Source organism: Podarcis filfolensis, assembly GCF_964270895.1.
Source record: "Podarcis filfolensis genome assembly, chromosome: 1".
NCBI lineage: Eukaryota > Metazoa > Chordata > Lepidosauria > Squamata > Lacertidae > Podarcis > Podarcis filfolensis.
In genome coordinates, this window is record NC_139604.1 from 35,792,405 (window position 1) to 35,816,034 (window position 23,630).

Sequence of the window (23,630 nt, forward strand, 5' to 3'; positions counted from 1 at the left end):
GCAGAACCCTGAACCACCCCAGTTTGCCTCATTGTTTCCCCCACCCCACTGTAGATGCACATCTCTAATCTGTGCATCAAAACTTGGAGAATATAAAAAATGGGTTATGAATAATTTCACTTAAATTCTACTTAAAACTCTGGACATTGACTCTACCAAAGAGAGGAAGGTGAACCATTGGCTTAAATGTATTTTCTCTTCCCAAATCATGCACAAAATTCTCAATTCTATCACAGATTTAATAAAAGAAAGGTGCTGGTTACAAAAAGGCTGATATTGTCATATTTGTATGGGTCAAGTTATCCAATATCTGGAGTAGAAATTGAGAGCACTTTCTTTGTGTTTCCTAGATTCACTGTAAATTATGCTATCTATACATTCTTGCAATTTGCTCTTCATTCACATGCTCCCTCGTGTCATGCTCTGGAAGGACTCAGAAAAAAATGGAAAACAGTATATTAAAATATTTTGGAAATATGCTAAAAATGGGGTGCTGCATAGGGTTGCAGTTCCAGAGCAACGTATTTCTACAGTGATAGAGGTCCAGTTATAAGTCCTGAAGATGGTTTGACAGAACATTTAAGAAGGTGGTCTAAACCAAACTTAGAGTTCAACTTGGGATACATGAAGGAAGGCTCCTCATTCAATATGTTAGGTTCAAGTTATTAGTGGGCGAAAAGAAAAATAGAACGTGAAAACCCCAGGGTGGGAGGCACCATTCTGGCAGCATTCCGATCTGGTGCTGCTGTTGAATTTCACTAGACCTCTCCAGGAGAAGAAGGAGGAACAGGGATAAGATGTTACCTCCATCCGCTCTGTGCTAGTTTTTGTTGCCTTCCATGAGTTGGAAGGTGACTGCACTAGGGAGCCTCTTCTGTTGGCGTATACACGTTTTGGTACTTTGGTTCTCCAGGATTCTAAAAAGCTTGAGGAGTCTCCATAGAAAGAAAAGGTCCCTGCTGCAGAAGGTCTCTGCTACCCTCCAATGTGTAGAAGGCAACATAAAAATGGGCACAGAGGAGGGGGTGATCTAGTGTCTCTGTCCTCTTTGCCACCCGTCCCTCATGTGACAACTACCCTACTTGCACAATGCTTTAAGAATTCTTCCTGACAGCCCAACTCCATTGGCTATACAGCAGATATAGGACCAATAACATGCAGAGAAGCTTGCCACAGAAATCGCCCTCTCCAAAAGTTAAACTGTTCATTTGATGGGGAAATCTGTGCGGTGAGTCATCACATATGGGTGTGCCACACGGAGGAGCTGCAAACTAATAAGTAATATATAAGGCAGCCCTCTGAAATAGCTTCTGTTTCACGTAAGAAGTCACCTAATAAATACAAATTGACCAATATTAAACAGCTTACTTTTTGTATCCTTTTTAACAGTTTAAATAAAAAGATGTAGGAGCTGGACAAATGAGGCTGAACATGTAGACGATCACAAAATATTGGAAAGGTTTAATGATTTATTACTCTCTAAAGTGCTTCTGATGTTGTACTTTTGTTGCTGTTGTTCATAAAGAAGTGTATTTTGCTTCTGAGTCTTGCATTATTCTTACGTTCAACCAGAATTTTTTAAAAATAAAATTAAATAAAAATAAGTGACTTCTGAAAGATACCATCATAGTAATAACCTGTGATGTGCTTTGGGTTCCTCGTGAGCTGTGTAGATGGATGGCCCTCATTTTATGCCAGACTTTTTTTCCTGGCAATTCTTGCATTACATTTGTAATAAAATTAGCCTTTTTTATGTTCCAGCATAATCTTGAATATCAGCAAAGCATTACGCTTCTGTTTTGTTTTTAAATACCATCTTCTGCAAGATACCAATCCTAACCATTTATTCCAGTCTGTCTGCTTGCAAAATTGGCAATAGATGGGTGGCTTTTCAAATGCTCAGGATTTGGATTTGTGCTGAATATGACCAGGCCTATTTATGTTGCTTCCACTGTTGTTTCTTCTTACTGATTTTCTGTTTGCTTACAATACTTCAAACAGAACTAACAGAATCCCTTCGGATTATGCAAACATCTCCCCAACATTGAAACTATCAAATGTTACTGATGGAAACTTCCTTTTGTACTCCTCATCTATTTGCCTGTCCAGTTTTCAGATAACCAGATTTATTAACGATTATCTGATCTAAAAGCAATTTGAATTTGTGTTCTTCCCAGAACTAAGAGCACAGCACAAATGAACAAAACAACAACAATACAACAGCAACCATTGATTTTAATATTGGTTAGTTTTAACAGCTTACACCATTGCAAGCAACAGAAACAGATTGTGCCCACATGTTTTGTATAACAATTACCTACTAGTACCTGCACATATTCTTTACAATTCATAGATGTTTTAGGAAGTAAATATTTATCTGTGTTACTTTTCAGTATTAAAGCCCTGGAAAATGAAGGAAATTAATAACATAGTTGTTAGTACATGAACATGTGGGGAAATCAAATGTACAGCATCACAAATGACTTAAAAGATAAAATCAGTGGCATTTGATAATTTTTCTTCCTCTCTCTCTGATATATTTATAATTTAGACTGCTTACCTAAACTTAAATATAGATAGTGCAAGTGAAAGTATTTGTTAAAGCACTAAGCTGACAAGTACAGAGTGTTGGCCATTATTTCTATTTGAGAGTCAGAGGTTTGAGCTATTCATTTTGTACTTCGACACTCAGCCTGGCAATTCCTTAAATTCCCAAAGCTTTTCAGATGGCTTCCTCAAGGACAGCTATCATGTCTTAGTTGCTTCAGTGACAGATGGGATACAATGTGTCATGTGATGGATAACGTTGGAGCCACACTACTTAATCCTTCTAATACTAATAGCTGCATTATCATAGAGATTTATGAGAATGTCAGCTCCAAGTTCCCAGTCCCATTCATAGGTTTTTTAAAACTTCAGCTGCAAAAAACATGCATCCATCCCATTAATTCTAATTATCATGGTTCATCTTCTCAGCAGTTTTGCACTCCCGGAACCTTTCAGTGCAAATTAACGTACCAAAAAAGTGTATTAATTAATATTTGTAGCTTTTAATTTCTGCAAGAGTGTTGTCTGGAAGCAGCTGGCAGTACAGGGCCGCTACTATTGAATCTTTGCCAAACAAGTGCAGATGTAATTTTGTTATCTCTTGCTTAGTCATTTACGCAAATTAATTTGAACAATTAGCCTTTTACTGGTCCTTCATGAATCATGCAAAAGGGATCTGCCAAAAAATTGCCAGTTGACAGAAAAGAATTGGTTAACGTTGCAAGTCTGGTAACAAGGTAACATGTATGTACGACTGTGAAATTAGATTTTAACTCTGTCTTAAAGGCTGTATTTAATATTTCTCTTTGAATACTGTGTAACACACACACACACACACACACACACACTCAAGGCCAGGCAGCTTTCAAACACCTATCAATTTTAGAGAGCAGTAAATATAATGATGAATCAAGTAATCTAAAAATTAGCAGTGTGGATGTTCTACCAAATAAGAGCAAAAATATATACTATACAAAACAGTTAACTTGCATTTACAGAAAGCTAAACCTGAATCAGTGCCATCATTGAGAGCCTACATAGGTCATTTCTGTGAATGCAGATGGGTGCCAAAGGGGGGAAACTTTCAATATCCACTCCCTCCAGGCATGGGAACACCAAAATGTTCTGCATTCCTAGGCCACAGAGATGCTACCTCTTGATCTCAATGAAATGACTTCCTTCCTTCCTTCCTTCCTTCCTTCCTTCCTTCCTTCCTTCCTTCTAGCCTATGCTAAGGAGAATGTCACTGCAAGCACTGATATTGCCCACCTCTGGTATGCTCATGCCAGACAATATTGTGGGAAGTCAGGTTGCTGGACAAAAAGGCATCAACAGGGCCAAGGTGGTTGTGCCCTCTACTACCTTGAAGGTGCTCGTATCTGGCAAGGCTTCTCTTCAAGCCTTGGAGAAGCAGTGGAAGCAAAGCAATCATGCTAGAAGGTGCAGGTGATGGTGGAATAGAGGTGGGTTGTAGAGTAAGCTGCAGAGGAGCAAAATGTTGGACCTCTGGCCTATAACTCCGAGAAGAAGTCAAATGAGGTTTCTCCTGGCAGATCGGGACAAAGATATCACTTTTAGTAGCTTCTTTTTTTAGTCACAATTTTACCCAAAAGGGTTCCCAACACACCATCCTTTGGGGAACAGGCAGGGACACATGCCTCATGGCCCTGCCCTGAACCCTCCTTGACTGCTTTTGCCTAGCTAGCATGTGTCAAACAGTGAGTCAAACAGGCAGGAGGCGCTCCAAAATGGTGGAGCAAAAGGAACATGTGATTAGGAGTACCTTAAGAGGTGGAGCAATGAACAGCAGTGCTTTCCTATGCTTGTGGCCACCAGTCACCCCGTCACTATTTAAACTTATTGGCCATGATATGCTTAATTCAGAAGTGACTGTTCACCCCTTCAGTGGTCGTACAGCATAGTAAAAGCAGGGTAATCTCATACTTTCTTATTTTGTAGGGCGATCAGCAACCATTGTATTTCAACAGATCTCTATCAATTTTCTTGATTTCTTTTGTATACTCAGAAACATATACACCTGTGTGATGATTAAAACCAACTTTTGGTTTATGAAAACTGCAGCAAAACCTATAGATCAAATTTATCACATGAGGAACAGCTCTCTCTCTCTCGTGTTTTCACCATCAAATATCATTTTTTAACTTCTCCATTTTGGGATGTGTGTGCACGCACACATCACTGATGAAGGAAAAAGATTTTTCTTCTGATACTATGAGAACAATGAAGTTAGTTCTTCCGTAATTTTAAGTATCGCTGGTAAACTAGGCTGGAGCTTGATTAATAGTATATTAAAATCAGAGTCTTTGTGGTGAGTGGTGGATAAGGAGTTTTGGGCAAATTACTTGGTTACTTGGAAGCCTTTAAATTTTAATCATGGAGACACTTCAGCATCATTAAGTCCTGAAAAGACAATGGGGCACTGGTAGGAAGTTATGTGAATTGATGGGCTTCTCAATCTCTTCCTCTGGTGATATCGAGAGCAGGGCATGGACTGCAATTGAGAATCCTCTCGCTCCCCATGACTTTGATTGCTGTTGTTATAATTTAATATTAGACATTTTCTTATGATCATAGGAATGAGATGAGTGAGTTGCAAAAAAAAAAAAAAGGAAAAAAAGAATTAAGGGTTTGGTTCATATAAAATTAGGTTAAGTTGTAGCTTTATGTGTTATGTGTTCTAATGTGCTCTAGCAAGATTTCAAGTATCACTGAGATTGAAATCAGGTTCAGCTGAATTTTACACATACACACACACACATATATAGCAAAAAAATCATCCCATGAATTAATTTACTGGTACCTATGAAATAATGTTAATAAATGAATGCAAGGCAGCATGTTATCTTACTGTGTATTCAAAAATACTTTTTACTAGGCATGGATGGATCTGCCAATTTCAGCTTCTCATTTTTTTCCCCAGTCTCTCCAGTTCTGTATCAGTTTGTACATTTGTCAGCATTTTAGTACAGAATTCTTCTAATAGGCATGTTTTCGCACATTAAATAAAGTGTATTTTCCCACCCTGGGTTCTTTTGGAGGAAGGTGTGGGATATAAATTCAATAAATTTATAACATTTTATATGTTATTTCCACTTATGCAAACATTTTTATGCACTTTCCCCTAATATGCACTTTGTCCCAGGTTTTTGGTTAATTAAACAATCTTTGGTCTTTTAAACAGTTTGTGCAATATTGGTTTTGTTTGTTACTATGATTTGTATTTTTGTATTTTTATATTGTAAACTGCCCTGTGATGCTCAGATAAAGGATGATATAGAAATTTTATTAAAAAGAAAAAGAAAATTAATAATATGGTACGACACATTATTTGATAGGAGAACTGCATGACAAAATCGAGGGAAGTGCAAATTTAGGAGGATAGCTGTGTTTCAGTGTGCATATTGTTTCAAAAAGTATGAATTAGAAAGAGTCATATTAAAATCTGGATCACACCAAATCCCACCCCCCCATCCTTTCTACTAAGGAAATGATGTTGACAGCATCCCTAATAACCATTGCATTTCAGACACCTAGGCTCAAATGTCAGCCCAGTCTCAGGTTAGCTTGAGCTTGGGCCCAGCATTCCCACTGAAGTCTAGTGTGGCATCTGTACAATCTGTACAATGACTCAGAGCAAAGAGTCAGTCCCAGCACACATGGCCAATGACCAAGGCTGCTGCCTTGGTAGTTCCATTTGGAGAACTTTTGGTTTTCCAAAGGTTGCAGACCATTCTGAACTAGATTGATCAATGGTCTGACTCGATTTGAGAAAGCTTAATTACTTCCTGTGTTCCCATGTTCATTTCCCCACATATCATGCTAAACGGTTAGGCAGCAACCCCTGGAGAGCTGCTCCCAGTCAGGTGGACAATTCGTTGGGAGCTGCACCAATGTGATATGACTCAATTCTGGTCTGACTCATTATTGAGCTAGATGGACAAGTGGTCTCGCTCAGCATAGGGCAGCTATGTATGTTAAGCATTAAAACTAGCAGATAGAGTGTGACAGATAGACCATTCATAGCTTCCTCATATCATATAATGCAACTGGCAGACATTAGAGTCCCCTTCAGACATTCAAAGGAGAAGGGAGCAGTAGCCAACCTATGCACATTTTTTTATGAAGTGAGTAGATTCCCAAAGATGCAGATATTTTGGGAACAGAACAAACCTGGATGACAGCTGATGGTTAGTAGTGAGAGATCTCAGTCACAAGCCTGGGTCTGGAATATATGCTAAGTCAAATGTTGGGTGGGAGTAAAAAAAAAGACCAGGTTCTTCCACCTTGTGCCAAAGTATGAATTACATGAAAATACAATCCACAAGATATAACACATCCAAGCCATTTTATTTTATTTTACTTTTATTACATTTCTGTTTGTGTTCTGCACACATGATAAGAAAGCAAGGGAATTAAGATTAAAATTTTGTCTGATCCACATTGAGTTCAACATATTGGCAATTACTGCAGTACTTTCTTTTCCAAATATCTTCCAAATATTTCTTAAACCTCAACAATATTCTTCTGTACTCATGTTCCATGTCTGCACCGATGCTGCATCATGTTATGTTGATCTTCTGGAAGCTTCTATCTCTTTCTTCTTTCTGGCTTCTACTTCCATAATTGTTTTCTTTTGCTTATAATTCAATAAAAAATACATGGGGGAATTAAACACCCACCCACCCAAGAAGGAACAAAGTGGTTGTGCTTCTCTCTGGGATCCAGCACCTTCGTGAGGTCATGGTAAGCCATAGTTCAGCCTACCATACCAGGTGAATCAGCCTGTGTTTAGGCTTGACCATTGGCAGTGTTAGAATTTCAGAAAGAACCCTTTTCATGGGCTGAAGTAAGCTTGGGTTGTGGTGTTGTAGGCAAGTTGCCACTTTCTGATTTAATGAGCTGATCCGCCCAGTGCTGTGACTTGTTTGTCCCCCCCACCCCCCGAAAAAAAATCCGAAATGTGAAATGCCCTCATCCTAGAGCAATTGACCTAGTGGGACACTAAACAGCTCAAGTTGTGAAACATTTATGAAAATGTTAAACCCTCACATTTGTTTATGTAGAGTTTGCATCAGTAATTTTGCCATTTTTCATAGTTTTCCTCTCTAATTTATCTCTTGGCTGATTTTTGCTATGTACATGGGGATATGTGAGTGTATATAGTTTATAAACATCAAATTTTATTTAGACAGTGGGAGATAAAGATTACTGCATAGCCGGACTATGATACAGTATTATCATTATTTATGGATTGTGAGACAAATGAATTATGCAGCCCATTTCAGCGAGGCTTTATATACTCCTTTAGCTCAGGCTTATGTATTCCATTCATGTTGAGAAAATGCTCTGATAGAATATGGCTCCAGTTCCTTCCTTCTCGAGCCCCCGGTGGAAAAATAACAAAGGCACTCTTTGGTTCTCTCCACACCCTCTTGTCTCAGAAAACAAAAAGGGAATCAGACAAATCAGCTGCTTTGGTGTTATGCTGTTTTCCCACAGCATAGAGAGAGGCAATGGCTTTGCCCAACTTCTTCTGTGCAGACATGGAGAAAGGCACACATAAGAATGTAAGAACATAAGAAAAGTCCTACTGGCTCAGGCCAAAGGCTCATCTAAGCCACATTCATGCCACAGTGATGCAACTTGAAGCAGTCATGGCTTTCCCCAAAGAATTCTGATCTCCACACAGAAATACAATTGTCAGACTGTTTCAACAATCATTCCCTCTCCACAGGGAACTCTGGGAATTGAAGGGAATAGGGTGTCTCCTAATGACTCTCAGCACCCTCAACTAGCTTCAGTTCCCAAAAATATTTGCATGTCAAAGCCCCCAAGCCACCCCCAGGAGAATAAAGACACTAGGATACAAACTTTTAGGTTAATGCTAATGGGCAAAATTTAGGCCGCAACTTTATTGGTTACAGAATGTGAGTGGTATGGCTTAGGCATTGGCACCAACAGACTATATCTGACTTGCTGCCCGCCTTGCTGGAAGTCTGTAAGGCTAAACCACCAGTAGGGGGAACCCTGCCAATGTGGATTGACTCTAATATTCCCTAGGTTCCCGCTGGGGTTGTGGCATGGCCCTAGTCCCTCCGTGCACTTCGGACGAGATCCACCCCCCCGGATTCCTTTAACGGAATACCCTTGAGCATGGAGGGGCAGGTGATGGCCGCACCTCCCTTCCTCCACACATTGCTATTCCAGTGCCTAACTGCCAAACTTTGCAAAGTTGTAACAATTGCTATGAGGTAGGTGAAAACCAAATGGCTGGTGCCAATTTGCCAAGTGGTAAAAGTCCTACCAGGCCCCTCAATGGTGACCAACCGAAGTCCATAGCAAGGCCAATGAACCAGCCTGAAAAAAGGTAAGAGGGCGGCAGATCCACGGTGTGAGGCTGAAAGGGGCAATTCAGTGTCACGCCGGGGTTTAAATTACCCTTGCCATGCCCCCTGAGCCACCCAATTGGCCGCTCACTGCCTGGCATGGCCAGGCCCCCTCAGCTTGACGCGGGACACAGTCCCGTCCCAATGCTGAGGTGGGGGTGGGCCTGGCGGTGAGACTGCAACCTGCCCCCCACTCGGACGTGGAAGCGATTTGGGAAGCCATGACTGTTTAAAGTGGATGGATACCAAACCCCTTTCCACAAGATGAGGTGCAATGAACACACAGACAGTGGACAATAGCAGGCCCTGGAACCCCCATCCCGCTGCCCATGTATTGAAATGCCTATGTGCACAGTGATGATCTGAGCACACAAACACCTGCACATAGGTAAGGCTCTATGCAATGGGAAATGTTTAAAAATCATGGCTCTCAGTTTCATGAAGCCTCACCATCACACAAATACTTGTGTGTGCAGACAGACTCACAATGAGGATATGCATCTCAGTATGTGGGTAATGGGAGGTGGAGGCCAATTATATGTGTTGAGGAGTCCGATTTAAGAAGACATCGAAACCAGGGAGGGGGAACCAGAGGCCCTCCAGATGTTGCCTGAATACAACTCACACCAGCTCTAGACAGCAGGGCCAGCATTCATGGATGATGGGAGTTGTAGTCAAACAAAGCCTGGGCGGTCACAAGTGCCACACCCCTGACTTTAAAGAATCAAAGCATTCCTCCCCAACACATATTTTTAATTCAAGGTTCAGAACAAAGACAGAAGAGACTATGCTAAGGGGTTATTTATTAATGTATATACATGACACATCACAATGGGGCATTTGTGGCTCTTTCCTCCACAATTTGTCCTTTACAACTGCAGTGAGAGACCGTGACTGGTTCAAATGACTTAGGCAGCTTCATAGCTGTAGCTTTTATGCTGTTGAGTACTATATTTAAATATCTACTTTGCCCATCACCAAGTACGATCTTGATCACATGCATTATTTAGATCATTGTTCTACATTCTCCCATTTTCTCTAGTCACCGCTGTACCATTTTTATCTTTAGGAAGCCAGCCAGCCATAGTTAACCATTTTGTAAGCGTGTGCCCAATTCCCCTATGGAAATTAATTGGTATTACATTTGTTTATGTTTGGCTGGATCACTCTCGTGGCAATTTATGCAAGAAATTCACAGGCCAATGTGGATTTGCTCCTGTTACATGAAACTGAAATCTAAATAAGAATGTTTTTATCAGGCACCAGAAAGAGTACAGTGAAGACACCTACTTGATCTCAGTAGGCAGGTAGGTCCAAGGTGCAGGAGCTGCCACACTAAATGATCAGGCACTTACAGATGTGGAATGAGTATTATGTGGCAGTGTCAGTTCTGCCAATCAAAGTGGTTGAATGGGCATATGCAGAGTAAGGTGATCTTGTAGGTCAACTGTTCCCATTATACAGATGATATTTTAAGAAACAATGTTTTAAAAAACTGTATTCAAGAAAATCAGCTGTATTCAAGACATATTGTAATCAATAATCCTAGCAATCTGAGTGGTATAGATTTCACCTGCACCCTGAAAAGCATTTAGATTATGCAACTAACTAACCTTTGTCCAACCCGGTTAAGTGACACTTTTCATGGAAGCCACCACTTCCATGCCATTTTTCACCTGGCTTCTTCTTCTTCTTCCTCCTCCTCCTAATATATAATTTTTATTGAGTTTTCATTTTTCTAGATTTCAAATTAAACATTTTACAAACTTTAAAATATCCAGTAACTTCCCTTCTTCTCCTTCCATGGTTCATATTACATTTCATAGCTTCCTTCACATTTTACTATAACCATTCAACCAAATGTTGGTCTAAAACTTGTCTTTTCCATCGCTCATCCATGTTTTTGACCAACATTTGGTTTTATCTGAATTTCTTTTAAAACCTGCCACTTCTCCAAATCTTTTAATTTCTTCTAGCGCTTTGGGAACGCTCTCCTTTGGTTGTTCCAGTGTTAAGACCACATCATCACACCTGGCTGCTGCTTCTTGCTCCAGCCTGAATTAGTCAAATGGATGATTCTGTATAATCAAAGATGATGTCTTAATGCTATGAGGACTGTCAGAATTGGCTGTGTTACTGAGACCATCACAGAAAGAGTGTGGCAAAATTCCCCCAAAAGGGACATGGTTCACAAAGAAAAGTTAGCTTAGTTTCAGCTTATAGATTTTTGATCTACAGCTAGGAGAAGAGAAACCCCAACTACAAAATCATAGATTGGTATTAATCTATGTGCAATGATCAAGCTGGTTGGCGTATAGACGTGAATGACTTGTGTGTTTATATTCAAGTCTTGCAACCAACATTTGCTCGACACGGTTTCTCATGATAGAAATGATTATATGGATTACTTTACTGCCATGAGTCCAAGTGCTAATGGTATACTTGGTATACTTGTCACCATATGGCATGGAATATTACTTGTTTTTACATTCTCAGGAGTGTACGGGGATTTAGAAATCTTAGGCTCTAGACTAACCGGGGATTAGATGTTGGGTGAAAGGATAACACCAGTGACTGAACCTTGTGCATTCTACTTGCATAAGTCAAGAAATCACCATTTAACTTCAAAATTAAACAAAAGTTGGTGTGTATCAGCTAATAACAGTGTCTTCTTGACTGATGACTATAACAGACAATTAATAGGAGAAGTGATTAATGTAAAAATGAAATGGTAGAGAACTCCTTGTGGCTATGGGTTGCGAAAACTCTTTGATACTTCGGTCATGTACAAAAATAAACCAACGATCTCATAGTCTCTATTCTTTTTTCAACAGATTACTTGTTGTTTGCTGTATGTATGGGGTGTAAGGGGATGGGTAGCACCTCTGGCAGGGAACATGTCATACTCCTTCTTGGGTAGTTTGTCCACCTTTGCACTCAGCTTTCATCTGTTCCTCCTAGAATCCGTCAGCATGCAACAATGGTCATACCCTGTGAAATTGGTTTGACTGGCTGGCTAAACCAGGTGAGTGTAGCCAATGAGTCTCAAACCCTCAGTGAGTTAGGGACTTCCCCTGCATGTGAAGAAAGGCTCCAGCAGATTGAGTAAATGAGACCAGAAGGCAGTTTCTGTTCTTCAGTTTCAGAAGGTGGTTTCAGTTATTCACTGTAAAGGGAAGGGAGGGTCATATGGGGCTCATCAACCTGGGATCAGAGAAGGAAAACTCTGATTCTAAGCCTCTGCTGCCTTGCAAGATACCTTTTGGAGAAGAAAATGCTAAGGAGGAGACCCTACACAAATCCACTCCACTTTGAAGATGGTTGGATGGTGCCTTGTATGCCTCCTTCCAGTAACTCCTGCAGCCAAGCTGGTGCCAAACCTATTGCTCTGCTTTCCTTTGGACTGCATCAAAGGGGACGAGAAAGGAGTCTTGTCATCTGGGCATCCTAGAACCTCCATACACACTGCCCAGGCTTGCACGCCAGGGAGGTAACGCTGGTGCCACTAATGCAGCAGTTTGGTTTCACCCCTGGAGACACACTCCATTGTCTCTCCATTGCTTGCACTGTTATCACCTCCTATCTGTATTAAAGAAGATTAAACACAGTTAGGACAGTGATGGGGAAATGCACCAAAAAGTGTGGGATGAATGAATGACTACTGAGAACTAGATCAAGATGAATGCTCACTGTCATTTAATCTCCTGCAAACAAATGGGAATGAATGTTCTGCAAAGCCTGGGCACAGCCTTACTTTAGTTTAAGGAATAGTGCTTCATAAATAGGTCATCTGGAGGTCATGATACTGTTGCACACACTGCCAACTCAATGTGTGTGGAAGAACTATTTAGTATCTTGCCTGGTGTGTTGGGATGTGGTGTAAATTTCTTAGCTCTTCTTTCACATTTCTCATATTATATATATCTACAATCCTCCAAACATTCATTCTGGACTGGCATTCATGTAAATGATCCAGAATAAATACTTGGAAGACCATACTTTGGATGTTCATTTCTAAGAGATCAAAGCACTACATAAAAATATAAGAGATATAACTGCTACTGAAATTAATTGAGTGTCTCTAAGAAACTCAAATGAAAAACAGCTTAAAAATATTAAGGGAAAAATATTCTGCATCATTAAAACCAATTTCCATACCAGATTACTAGAAGTCACACGTCCAACATTACATATTCTTTATTTATTTATTTAGGAAAGAGTGTAGGACAAATACAGTGAACTGTAGAAAAGTTTATTTAACTTTTGTCCCTTCCACAACGCAGAAAGCTTTAAATTAGTGTAATGTTCCAATTTTGCAAAATGACCACATATTAAAGAGAGAAGGATATGATCAGTTTTATGAGTGTGTGGAAAGAATAAATCATAAATTATTATAATATAAAATCTTGGGGGAAAACACTGAAATTGTTAGCTGGCAAGTTTATCACAAATGTAGCAACTCTTCATCCACAATGGGCAGATTCAGACATAATGCCAAATCACAGTGAGTGAACCTAGGTGAGTTCTGGGCTGGTGCACTCACCTCTCTGTCCCCTGCTACTTTGGCTCAGCTGCAAAATAGAGTAACTGGATTTTGCCATGTCACCCGAACCCAATCAAACTGTGGTTAATCGTCACTATGGTTTGTTGAAACAAGCCACTAAAACTATAATTTAAGAAGCTGGCTTGCTTTCAACAAACCACAGTTAATGTTAACCACAGTTTTGGGCTCCAGCATAATGCTAAACTGTAGTTAATCTAAGATGAAAGTAGAAGCTTCTGCTCTCCTCTTGTGGCCACACTGAAGAAAGAGGTATATGTATGTGCGTGTGTATGTTTATATGCATGCACATGGCCATGAGACTCACTATAGTTTAGAATTAGGTGTGAACCAGGCCATAAAACCATTGACCCACAAAACATGTTCATATGATGGTGAGCATCACATGAACCTTGAAAATGCTTACATATGATAGAGAATAGTTCTATCAGAACAACCACTGTTTCAGAGATAGTATACTTCTGACTTCTAGATTCTGAGGATTATTATCCAGGAACATATAGTACCACTGTGAATCCCCTGAAGAATTTGCCTTGCCAACCGCATGCCCTCCAACATTTCTCCAATAAAAATAGGGACGTCCCATTCCATAATGTTAATTTTACTATTTATACTCCACACATCTTACTGGGTTGCCCCAGCACTTTCGGCAGCTTCCAACATATATAAAACAGAGTAAATAATTAAACATAAAAAACTTCCCTATACAGAATTGCCTTCAGACAGCTTGGGGTTGGATAACTCCATACCCTCCAACATTTCTTCAGTGAAAATAGGGATATCCTAAGGAAAAGCAGGACGTTCCAGGATCAAATCAGAAACCGGGGAAGCTTCTCTAAATCAGGGACATCCCTGGAAAATAGGGACACTTGGAAGGTCTGCAATAGCTGGGAGACAAGAGTGCTGAACTAGATCAATATTCAGCTTGGTCTGACCCAGCTTGGCAATTCTCATGTTCTTGTGTTAAAGGGCTTGCAGAACTACAAATTCAATCTGGGGGATCAAATATAGACACACAGCAGCTAAGATTGATGCAAAGTATAACTGGCACCAGAAGATGTGTAATGGTTACTTCATTCTTTGTATAGATGAGTGCATAAAACCGAGTCCAGCTTGTACATAGTACAATAGATATTTAAACTAATTATAGAGACAGTATAATAGAATGCTTGAAACTGCTTTGGCAGAGACATGTTTCTCTGGTAATTGATGAGGATTAATGATATCCTAAGTGATGTTCTCGTAATGGTACTTCTCATTTCTTTTGTGCCTGTTCACAAAGGATCTCAACATTCCTAGCAAACATAGGTGATAAATCCCCCCTGTAATATAGGTAAATAAGTACCTTTTAACGTTTTTGTAATATGGAAGTGGCTTGAAAGGCATAGCCAAAAAAGAAAAGGGGGAAAAGGTACAACTAGAATTCAAACCTTTGGAGATGGGGGCTTTGATCCATAGAGACTCCTTCCTTTTTTCACCCTGGTCAACAATTCTTTGTAAAACTTTCTCCCACAGGATGTGCATCTGGTCCCACCTTTGGTCGCCTTTCAATAGGTCCTTAAAATACTTTGTATTCTAAACAGCTTTTAATTGTTCACACTGCTATTGAGTTTTTAAAACTGCAGATTCAATCCCCGTACGGGAGAGCTGCATATTCAGGTTGGACTAGATGATCAGATTGAGTTCAATGGGTTTACTTCCAGGAAGGCAGTTGCAGGAGTGCAGTCTATATCCTGAGATTTTGGAGCAATTTTGTTTGCTGAACATGGATGCCAATTGGAGAATAAGTTACTCAGAAGCTTTTCTACATTCATGTTGTACTACACAGCTCTTTGGATTGAATCCTGGCTTCTAATGTGGTTGTGGCCTTAACTACCCAAGCTCTTCAAATGCCCATCGTCCAAATTGTGTTTCTATCCCATTAAAATCCACACTGTACTGTGTTGCCCTCGGTGTAGAACAATTGTGGTTTTTGTTTGCTAGTTTCAAAAAACTATGGACTAAATTTAATGCAACAATCTTCCCCTTCCCATGCAACTATAATTTATTGGACATTCTGTTTTCCTGAGATCGTGGAGATACAGCTGAATCCTATTTTAAGCTTTGCAGCTTCCCCTAGAAAAAGCTTGTTTCTATCTTGGTATGTTTTAAAGTCAATACTTCCATAGCAAAAAGAAAATCTATGAGGGTTTTCAGATTCAATAAGCAAGGGTGGAAAGGAGGCATCCCTCATCCCAACTCCAGCCGAATCATAGCAGATCCTTAATTTCGCCCTCTATGCTGGAGGTCTTCAAAGTCATCAATCTGTTCTCAGTACACTGACAGCACAAAGTGTTTTTTGAGTATCTAGAGATGTACTGCACTCCTGTAACATCCTAGTGTTGTAAGGTTTCCTTTGAAAGATAGCTTATGTGAAATATAATTGAGCTTTCTGTGATTCCTCACTCATACGGGCCTTGTGTAAGTACAAACGGCGAATCTGAAAAATTGTACACGGACAACATTTTTCAACTTGGAAAGTCATGAATAGAAAAGTTGGACGATGCTGAATTTGAGGTTTTGAGGAGAAACTTGTTATGCCCCGTTGGGAAATGGTATGAACTGCTATTTATTTGTTTATTTTCAGTACCGTTCTATGCATGCCTACTCAGTAACCTCAACTGAGGTCTGCATGACATGCTTCCAGATTATGCAAATAGTTGTTTAATTATTTCCGCCACTCACTAGCCAGTCAAACCCACTGTGGCAATGAGGGCTAGGCCTGCCATGAGTCAAAGTGAACCACCTCAGCTAGTGGATAGGGTGTGTAGGGCAGCAGTAGTGGTTTCCCCGGCCACTGCTTGCTTTATTTATTTTATCTATTTTTAAAATTTTATTTATTTATTTTGTATACTGCCATTCATCTGAAGATCCCAGCGTGGTATGCAGCATAAAAACACAAAATAAAAACACAAAATACATAACAACAACAACAACAAAACAAGCCTATAACCCTGCCTCCCACAAACACATTTAAAAGGACATAGAATGTTAGCCAGTCAGAGTTCTGACTGAAGAGGAATGTTTTCGCATGGCACGTAAAGATGTACGACGAAGGCTCCAGGTGAGCCTCTCTGGGGAGAGCATTCCACAAATGGGGAGCCACTGAAGAAAAAGCCTGTTCTCTGGTTGGTACCCTCCAGATCTCTCACGGAGGAGGCACACGAAGAAGGGCCTCAGATGAGGTTGGTTCATATGGGGAGAGGTACCTGTAGTTGAGGTATTGTGGTCATGAGTCGTTTAAGGCTTTATAGGTCAAAACCAGCACTTTGAATTGGACTGGGAAACTAATTGGCAGCTAGTGCAGTTGAGCTTGGATCAGTGTAATATGCTCAAATGGTCTTGCCTCTGTGAGCAATTCTGCACCAGCAATTCCAAACCGTCTTCAAAAGCAGCCCCAGGTATAATGCATCTAATGTTTGCAATGTACTCTTCTTTCTGCCATTTTTTTTTTTGGGGGGGGGAAGCTCCCTGTTTCTTAATCCTTCTAACTGCAGCCCTTAAGCTGCCCCACAAAACAATTTCTCAGCTGCCTTGGAAGGTTTTAATCCCAACAAAACTGACTTCTTCTTTCACAAAAGCTATTGTGACATTCTGTTTCCAGAGCATTTGGAATGTTAGTGAAAATTCTACAGTGATGCACAAGCTCACCAAATTAGTAGCAGAGGCTGCACACAATAGACAGATTGTTTGGAAGCAATATCAGTCATTGTGGCAGCCTTACAAAGTTTGGTGGCAGAAAGGATGGGTGAAATCACTCACAGAGTTTTGGCAAAGAGCAGAGAGTAAACATTCCACTCTAGAGTGGGTCATGGAATGGCTTCCACAATTCCTTCTGAGCATATGCAAAGAGGTTTACTATGACAGAGTCATTCAGGAATAGGTTTGTTCAGTTGCATTTTTGCAAAAATGTATTTCATATGTTTGCCACGATGCTCAAAAATAGATCCATAGATGTTTCCCATTTTCAGATGAGTTTATTTTTATGACTAAAAATTTAAGTGAAACTGTACCCAGTAATTAGGTAAATCTGTCAGGCTATACCTGCATTGTCACACAAGTAATTGTGTTTAGGTTGTGAGTAGAAATTTCTAATATGCTCCTTGCCTCCCTTCAGTAGTATTTGTAATGTATCGTAAAGCAGAGCCGATTTTTCTTTCAGTTTATTCCTCCCTTTTTTGCATATGCAAAAGATTAAAGAAGACAATGACACTGGAAGTGGAGGATGCATGATCCATGCTCCTTTGATTATATTGAAACATTAAAATATCATCAGCATGTTAATTTTATCTTTCCAACTGTATGAGATTTTATGCAGCATCTCTATTACATTTGTCTGGAAATACAATTTATTCTGAGTGTCGTACTGTCACAGAAACTGTTGGCCTCTGGAATACGAGAACAATTCTCTTAGATGTCCCCTGCCATTTTTAAATGTCTGTTTATGAAGAAGAAGAAGACCCTGGTCAGAATAAGGCATCATTTATACACAGGGACATTCCAGGTTTAAACTGACAGTACCACTACATGTCTGGGTATGGTTTCACTTACATATTAGGTAGAAGAATAAAAACATCCAAATGTGGGAAACATCTGGGGACTTGTGTATGTGTGATTGAAGAAAACCATATATATGCAGACTTTCTGGTGCACTCAGATGCTCCCGGCAGCTATGGCTTTGGAGTGTACTTCAAAGGTCACTGGTGTGCCAGACCTGGGACTGCTCAGTGGAGTGAGGAGTGGATCATGCAAGACCTAACCTTCCTTGGATTTTCTCCATCTAGGTGCAACTTCAGAACTTGGTCAGATAACCAAGCAGTGGTCAAGTTACTGGCCAAGCAATCTTCCCAATCACAGTGGGTGCTTTTGACATGGGTGGGTGGCACAGTTCTTGAAGTAACTGCACAGTCCCCACCCTCAGTCAAATGTATTGATATAGCTCTTGCTATTCTCAGTGAATTTGCCTAGTCCTGTTTTGAAGCCATCCAGTTTGGTAGCCATCACAGCTTCTTGAATTCTGTAGCTTAACTAAGCACTATGTGATAAAATACTTTCTTTCATCCATCATAAATCTTCCAACATTCAGCTTCATTGGACCACCCTGAATTCTAGTGTTATGAGACCCTGGGTTAAACGTATTTCTCTCATGTACATTTGTATATGGGGACTTCCAACAGACAGTTTATTGTAGGCTTGGTGTTGCTCACACTTGCACATTTTGTGCAGTGACCCACACAGTGTCGTCTTCATCAAAACGACATCCTGTGTTATTATCCCATTTAATCTGGATTTACAATGTTGGTGGAAATTCCATTAAATGAAAAAAAAAGCTGTGTCAACAGTCAATCTGGATTAAATGCAGAGGAGGAATATGGGTGACTTTTTGATGAAAACACTGTTGCGTGGGCACTGTGTAAAACAGGTATGCATGAGGAGACCAAGTCAACAATAAAATGTGGAAGCACCCTATGTGGATGTGATTTGCCTGCATCGGTTCAGTCCCATTTAGTGGAAAAACAGAAAATGTTCCTGACCCAACAGGAAGAGACACAATACTAAGAGTGGGCCCTTATAAAGCTCAGGAGGAGCTTCCTATATAGCTGTTCTTAGTTGCCTTGGCAACTTAAACATCTTTTCTTGGGCATGCAGTATAGGAATAGCTATATCCTTGATGGCTAGAGTGAAATGTTTTCCATCTCATCTAAAAATCAAGAGATTGCCCTGATGCATTTACCTCACAGGGGCTCTCAAATGACTTAGGTTAGGGGTTGCCAATCTTTGTAGACCTGTGGGCACATTTGGATTTTTGAGTGAATGCCACAGGCTCTACTTCCTCTGATCATTTCTCCCCCCACCCTTTTCCATGGATTAAGAGGAAGAAAGAGGGAAAAGCATGCACACACACTTTGCTATCCCGATCCAAGTAAAAGGCAGATTCAGAAGAACTAATGTGTACCTTGAAAAATATACCCTGCCCACCAACTGTGTCCCTCAGCTATCCATTGAAGTTAATAGGCAGGGCGAATGTAGGTTAATTATTGTCATAGGACTTAGCTGGTACAACCCATAGAGTTGAAATTCTGGTAAAAGTCAAATCCATTAGAATTAATCAGTACTTTTCAAAAGAGAAAAAGGTAACTACCTTCACCATCTTGTAGTGTCTTGGAGGTTTTGTGAGCACCAGGAGAAGACCTCAAATGTACCATTATGCACCATGTTGGCAACCCAAGTCATTGGTAATGAGATGAGATGAGTAGATGCAAATGTCCCATGACCTGCTCAAGCAAAGACCTCAGCTGCCTAAAGCTAGGAACATACAAAACACCTTCCAGCAGGCCCAAATATTTGTCCAACTAGTTTCCCCAGCATTTCTTCACAGCCTCAGACAGGGTACTTGCAAATGTCCTGCTACCTTATAAATGAACCAATAATTCTAATAATATAATATTTCATCAATGAAGTAGAACCATGTTCTATAACTGTTTTGCAACATTTTTAAAAATATGTCCTACAGTACATTCTCGCTTCAAAATGGGTCTTGATGCTCAGTGTCTGAGACAATTGTCTGATTTGGCATCTATCGAGTACATGCATCGTTGTTTTGTCTTCATTGGAGAGGAATATTGGTATATAAAAATAAATAAATCCAGCCTTATTCTGGCATGGAGCTGGCTATATCCCATGATAATAAATGCTGGGCATGTTTGAATAGGCATTCATAAGAATATGTTTTCCAGTGAATTTTATGCCAAGGTTTTGACACAACCATCAGTTATGCCAGATACAAATAATTTACTCTCTGTCAGTTCAAACACACAGTCTTGTTTGGACTGCTTAAATCTATACTGGCACCAAAATACAATAAGCAATATTGCTCAACTGTAGAGCTGAAAACATAGACATATGGGTAAGGTGCCAGCAATTGAAAAGTAGAGATGAAATTAATTTGGGAAGAAAAATTCTCAAACAACTCCCCCTAGCTCAAAATTGAATAGGGGAAAAAAATCAAATTTGAATTCTAATTTGTGCTTTCCCCTCAACATAGCTAATCATGGGTCCAATATTCAATCTAGGGACCTATAGGGGAAAGTATAGAATTTGATCAACTAGTGATTAACACCATTATCTTTGTGTATCTCAGAAGTAGTTAATTGTTTATGAACAATTTTCTTTTCTCCCGTAAAAAAAATGGCTGATCATTTGAACCCAGGTGCAACAATGCAATTTGCTATATCACACTAAGGTGACTTGAGATTATTAATATTTGTAAGAAATATCTCCCAAGATTTGATTTCAAAAGTGACATTTGAAAAGTGACATTAAAAATTTTTGTTCATTCCAAATTTGTGTGAAATACCTCCAGCTCTGCTCAAATGTTACTGACGAATATGTGTTTGCTTGTAGTCTGCCTAATTGTTGTATCGTATTATTCCACCGATGTGCAGTGTGATGTCAAATATAGATATCCTATACATTTGTACATATGTTTTTCATACATATGTTTCTTGTGCTTTTGTTTTCAGAGGTTTCTACTCTGGAACTTTGCCAGAAACTTTTCCATCTACTTCAAAATCTAGTTGCTGGCTAGGCCTATGATCCATCTGATCTTTGTGGGTATGCAAATAAAAGGTAATATATATAATATGCTAGAATTTGGGGGAGCAGAATATACCCCCCTTCACAGTAACATCTTCAACAATGTAATTGTTGTGGAAATGGCTGTATGCTTGAGTCCTTTGTGCCCCCATGTAGCTTTGTTGAATGACTACATGATATTTTCGCCACTTCCCAAATATTACAAAATATTTTTAGTGGGGGGAAATGGCTTGGCTTTCACTGGCAAGAACTAAGCTGGGAAACATTTGGAAATGATATTTTAAAATTTATTCTGTCTTACCTCTTTGATGCATGCAATACTTGCTTTCATTTCATGTACTGTTGTCCACCTATGCCTTCACAACAAGAGGGCTAGGTATATAAAAGAATAAATTGTGGGTTTTGTTTGGTTTTTTTGTAAAATTGTAGAGTGGCCTGTACTTGAACTATAGCACACCTTTCAGCAAGACAACCAATCATTTGAAGATTAAGAGACATGAAAAATTATCCCTCAGAACATTTCTTTCAGATGATATAAAAGACTATGGCATCTAACATTAAGTGAATAGGCTGGAGGCAATTTACAGATTGGCTTAATTTCCATGTTTCATTGCAGTGATAAGAAATAAGCCTTCTCTCTTCTCCTCTCTCTTTTCTGTTATGTTTACAAAAAGAAAGAAGTATAGGGCCCACGATATTCTGGTTTCACTTTAACTCTTTAAGGAATCATGCCAAACAGATTTGTATTGGGTTATTTCTAGAAGCGTAGCCGTGTTAGTCTTCTGCAGTAAAAGAAACAAAGAATCCCTGTAGCACCTTAAAGGCTAAGGGATTTATTATGGCATAAGTTTCCATGGATTGCAGTCATGCATCTGATGATGTGGACTGTTGGTCATGAAAGTACACACCAGAATAAATATGTTAGTCTTTAAGACGCTGTCCCTGCGTTTGGCTTTCATCTTGAAAACACTTACTCTGGAGTAAGCTGGCTCCTTCTGGTAGGCCTATGGCACTTAGGAACTACCTACTCTGGCCAGCTCACAAACCCTGTGGGTATAAACCAAATGACCCAACCGTTCATATACTGTATGTAAGAAGCCCAAGAGCATTGGATCACTGGCCTTCTGCTGAATTTCCAGAAAATGTTGGGTCTCACTGCTAGAGCCACTTGTGGAAGACACTTCAGTGTTTTAAGCAAAGTTTTGAAGTGAGAAGGGGAAGAATTGTGGCTCAGTAGCATGGCATCTGTGTTGCATGCAGGAGGTTCCAGGTTCAATCCCTGGAATATCCAGGTAGGGCTAGGAATGTCTCTTATCTGAAACCCTGGAGATCTTCTACCACTCAGAGTACAAAACACTGAGGTAGTGGCAGGAGGCTGCAAGCAACTCCCACAGCCAGTTGCCCAGGAACATACAAAGACAAGGAAAAGTTTCTTACCATCCTTTTTTATTTCAAACTTTACAGAGAAAGGATATAGAACCCAACCTCTTTTATAATGGCATTGTCCCGAGCGAATCTCCACCCCCCTTCTCTCCCACTTCCTCATTCGTCATCCTCATCACCTACTCTATGGGTGCTGCTAAGTGCCTTCTGTCTTCGAGCTCTTTGCTCTCCTACTTTTAAGGCTCACCGGGTTCTGGGAGATGGAGGGTCTGGAATGCTTTCTAGTGACAACGGGTTAGCCAGCTGTTCCAGCTCTGTCTCCTCCTCTCCCTTTATTTCCCAACTTTCCCCCTCATCTTCCTCTGAGCTGTGACCTCCCTCAAACCCCTGTTGTAATTCTGAACTGCCTTCCTCTGGAAGGGTCAGGCTGGGGAGGCGGTCTCTACCATTCCTCCTCTGCCCAGTCCCAGACAGGTAGATGGAGCAATGATCTGACTCCGTATGATGCAGCTTCCTGTGTTTTTTTTTTTAAATTAATAAATCTATATACAATGGAGCAAGCTTGTCTTTCCCTGCTCCAGAGGGTAGGACCAGAACCAATGTTACAAGAAAGGAGATTCCAACTAAACATCAGGAAGAATTTTTTGACTGTAGGAGCTGTTTGACAGTGGAACAGATTCCCACGAGAAGTGGTGGACTCTCCTTCCCTGGAGGTTTTTAGGCAGAGGTTAGATGGCCATCTGTCACGTATGATCTAGTTGAGATTCCTGCATTGCAGGGGGTCGGACTAGATGATGGCTGTGCTTCAGTTTTTCACTGATAGTCCTCAGGGTCTTCTCCAACTCTACAACTCTATGATTCTATTAATTATATATGTTGGTCTGTTTTAAGTATTAGGTGCTATTAGACTGCCAATGCCTCTTCCTCACGTCTGCCAATTCACTGTTTTGTCAGCATAGTCCTTTGCATGCTCAGTTCCCAGTCTGTTTTCTGCCCCTGAAGTTAGACAACCAGCCTTCTGTATATCCAACTTAGGCGCCACGTCCCTGTGACTCCTTCCTGTCAATTTAGATCCATTTAGATCAAAGGGAGGCAAT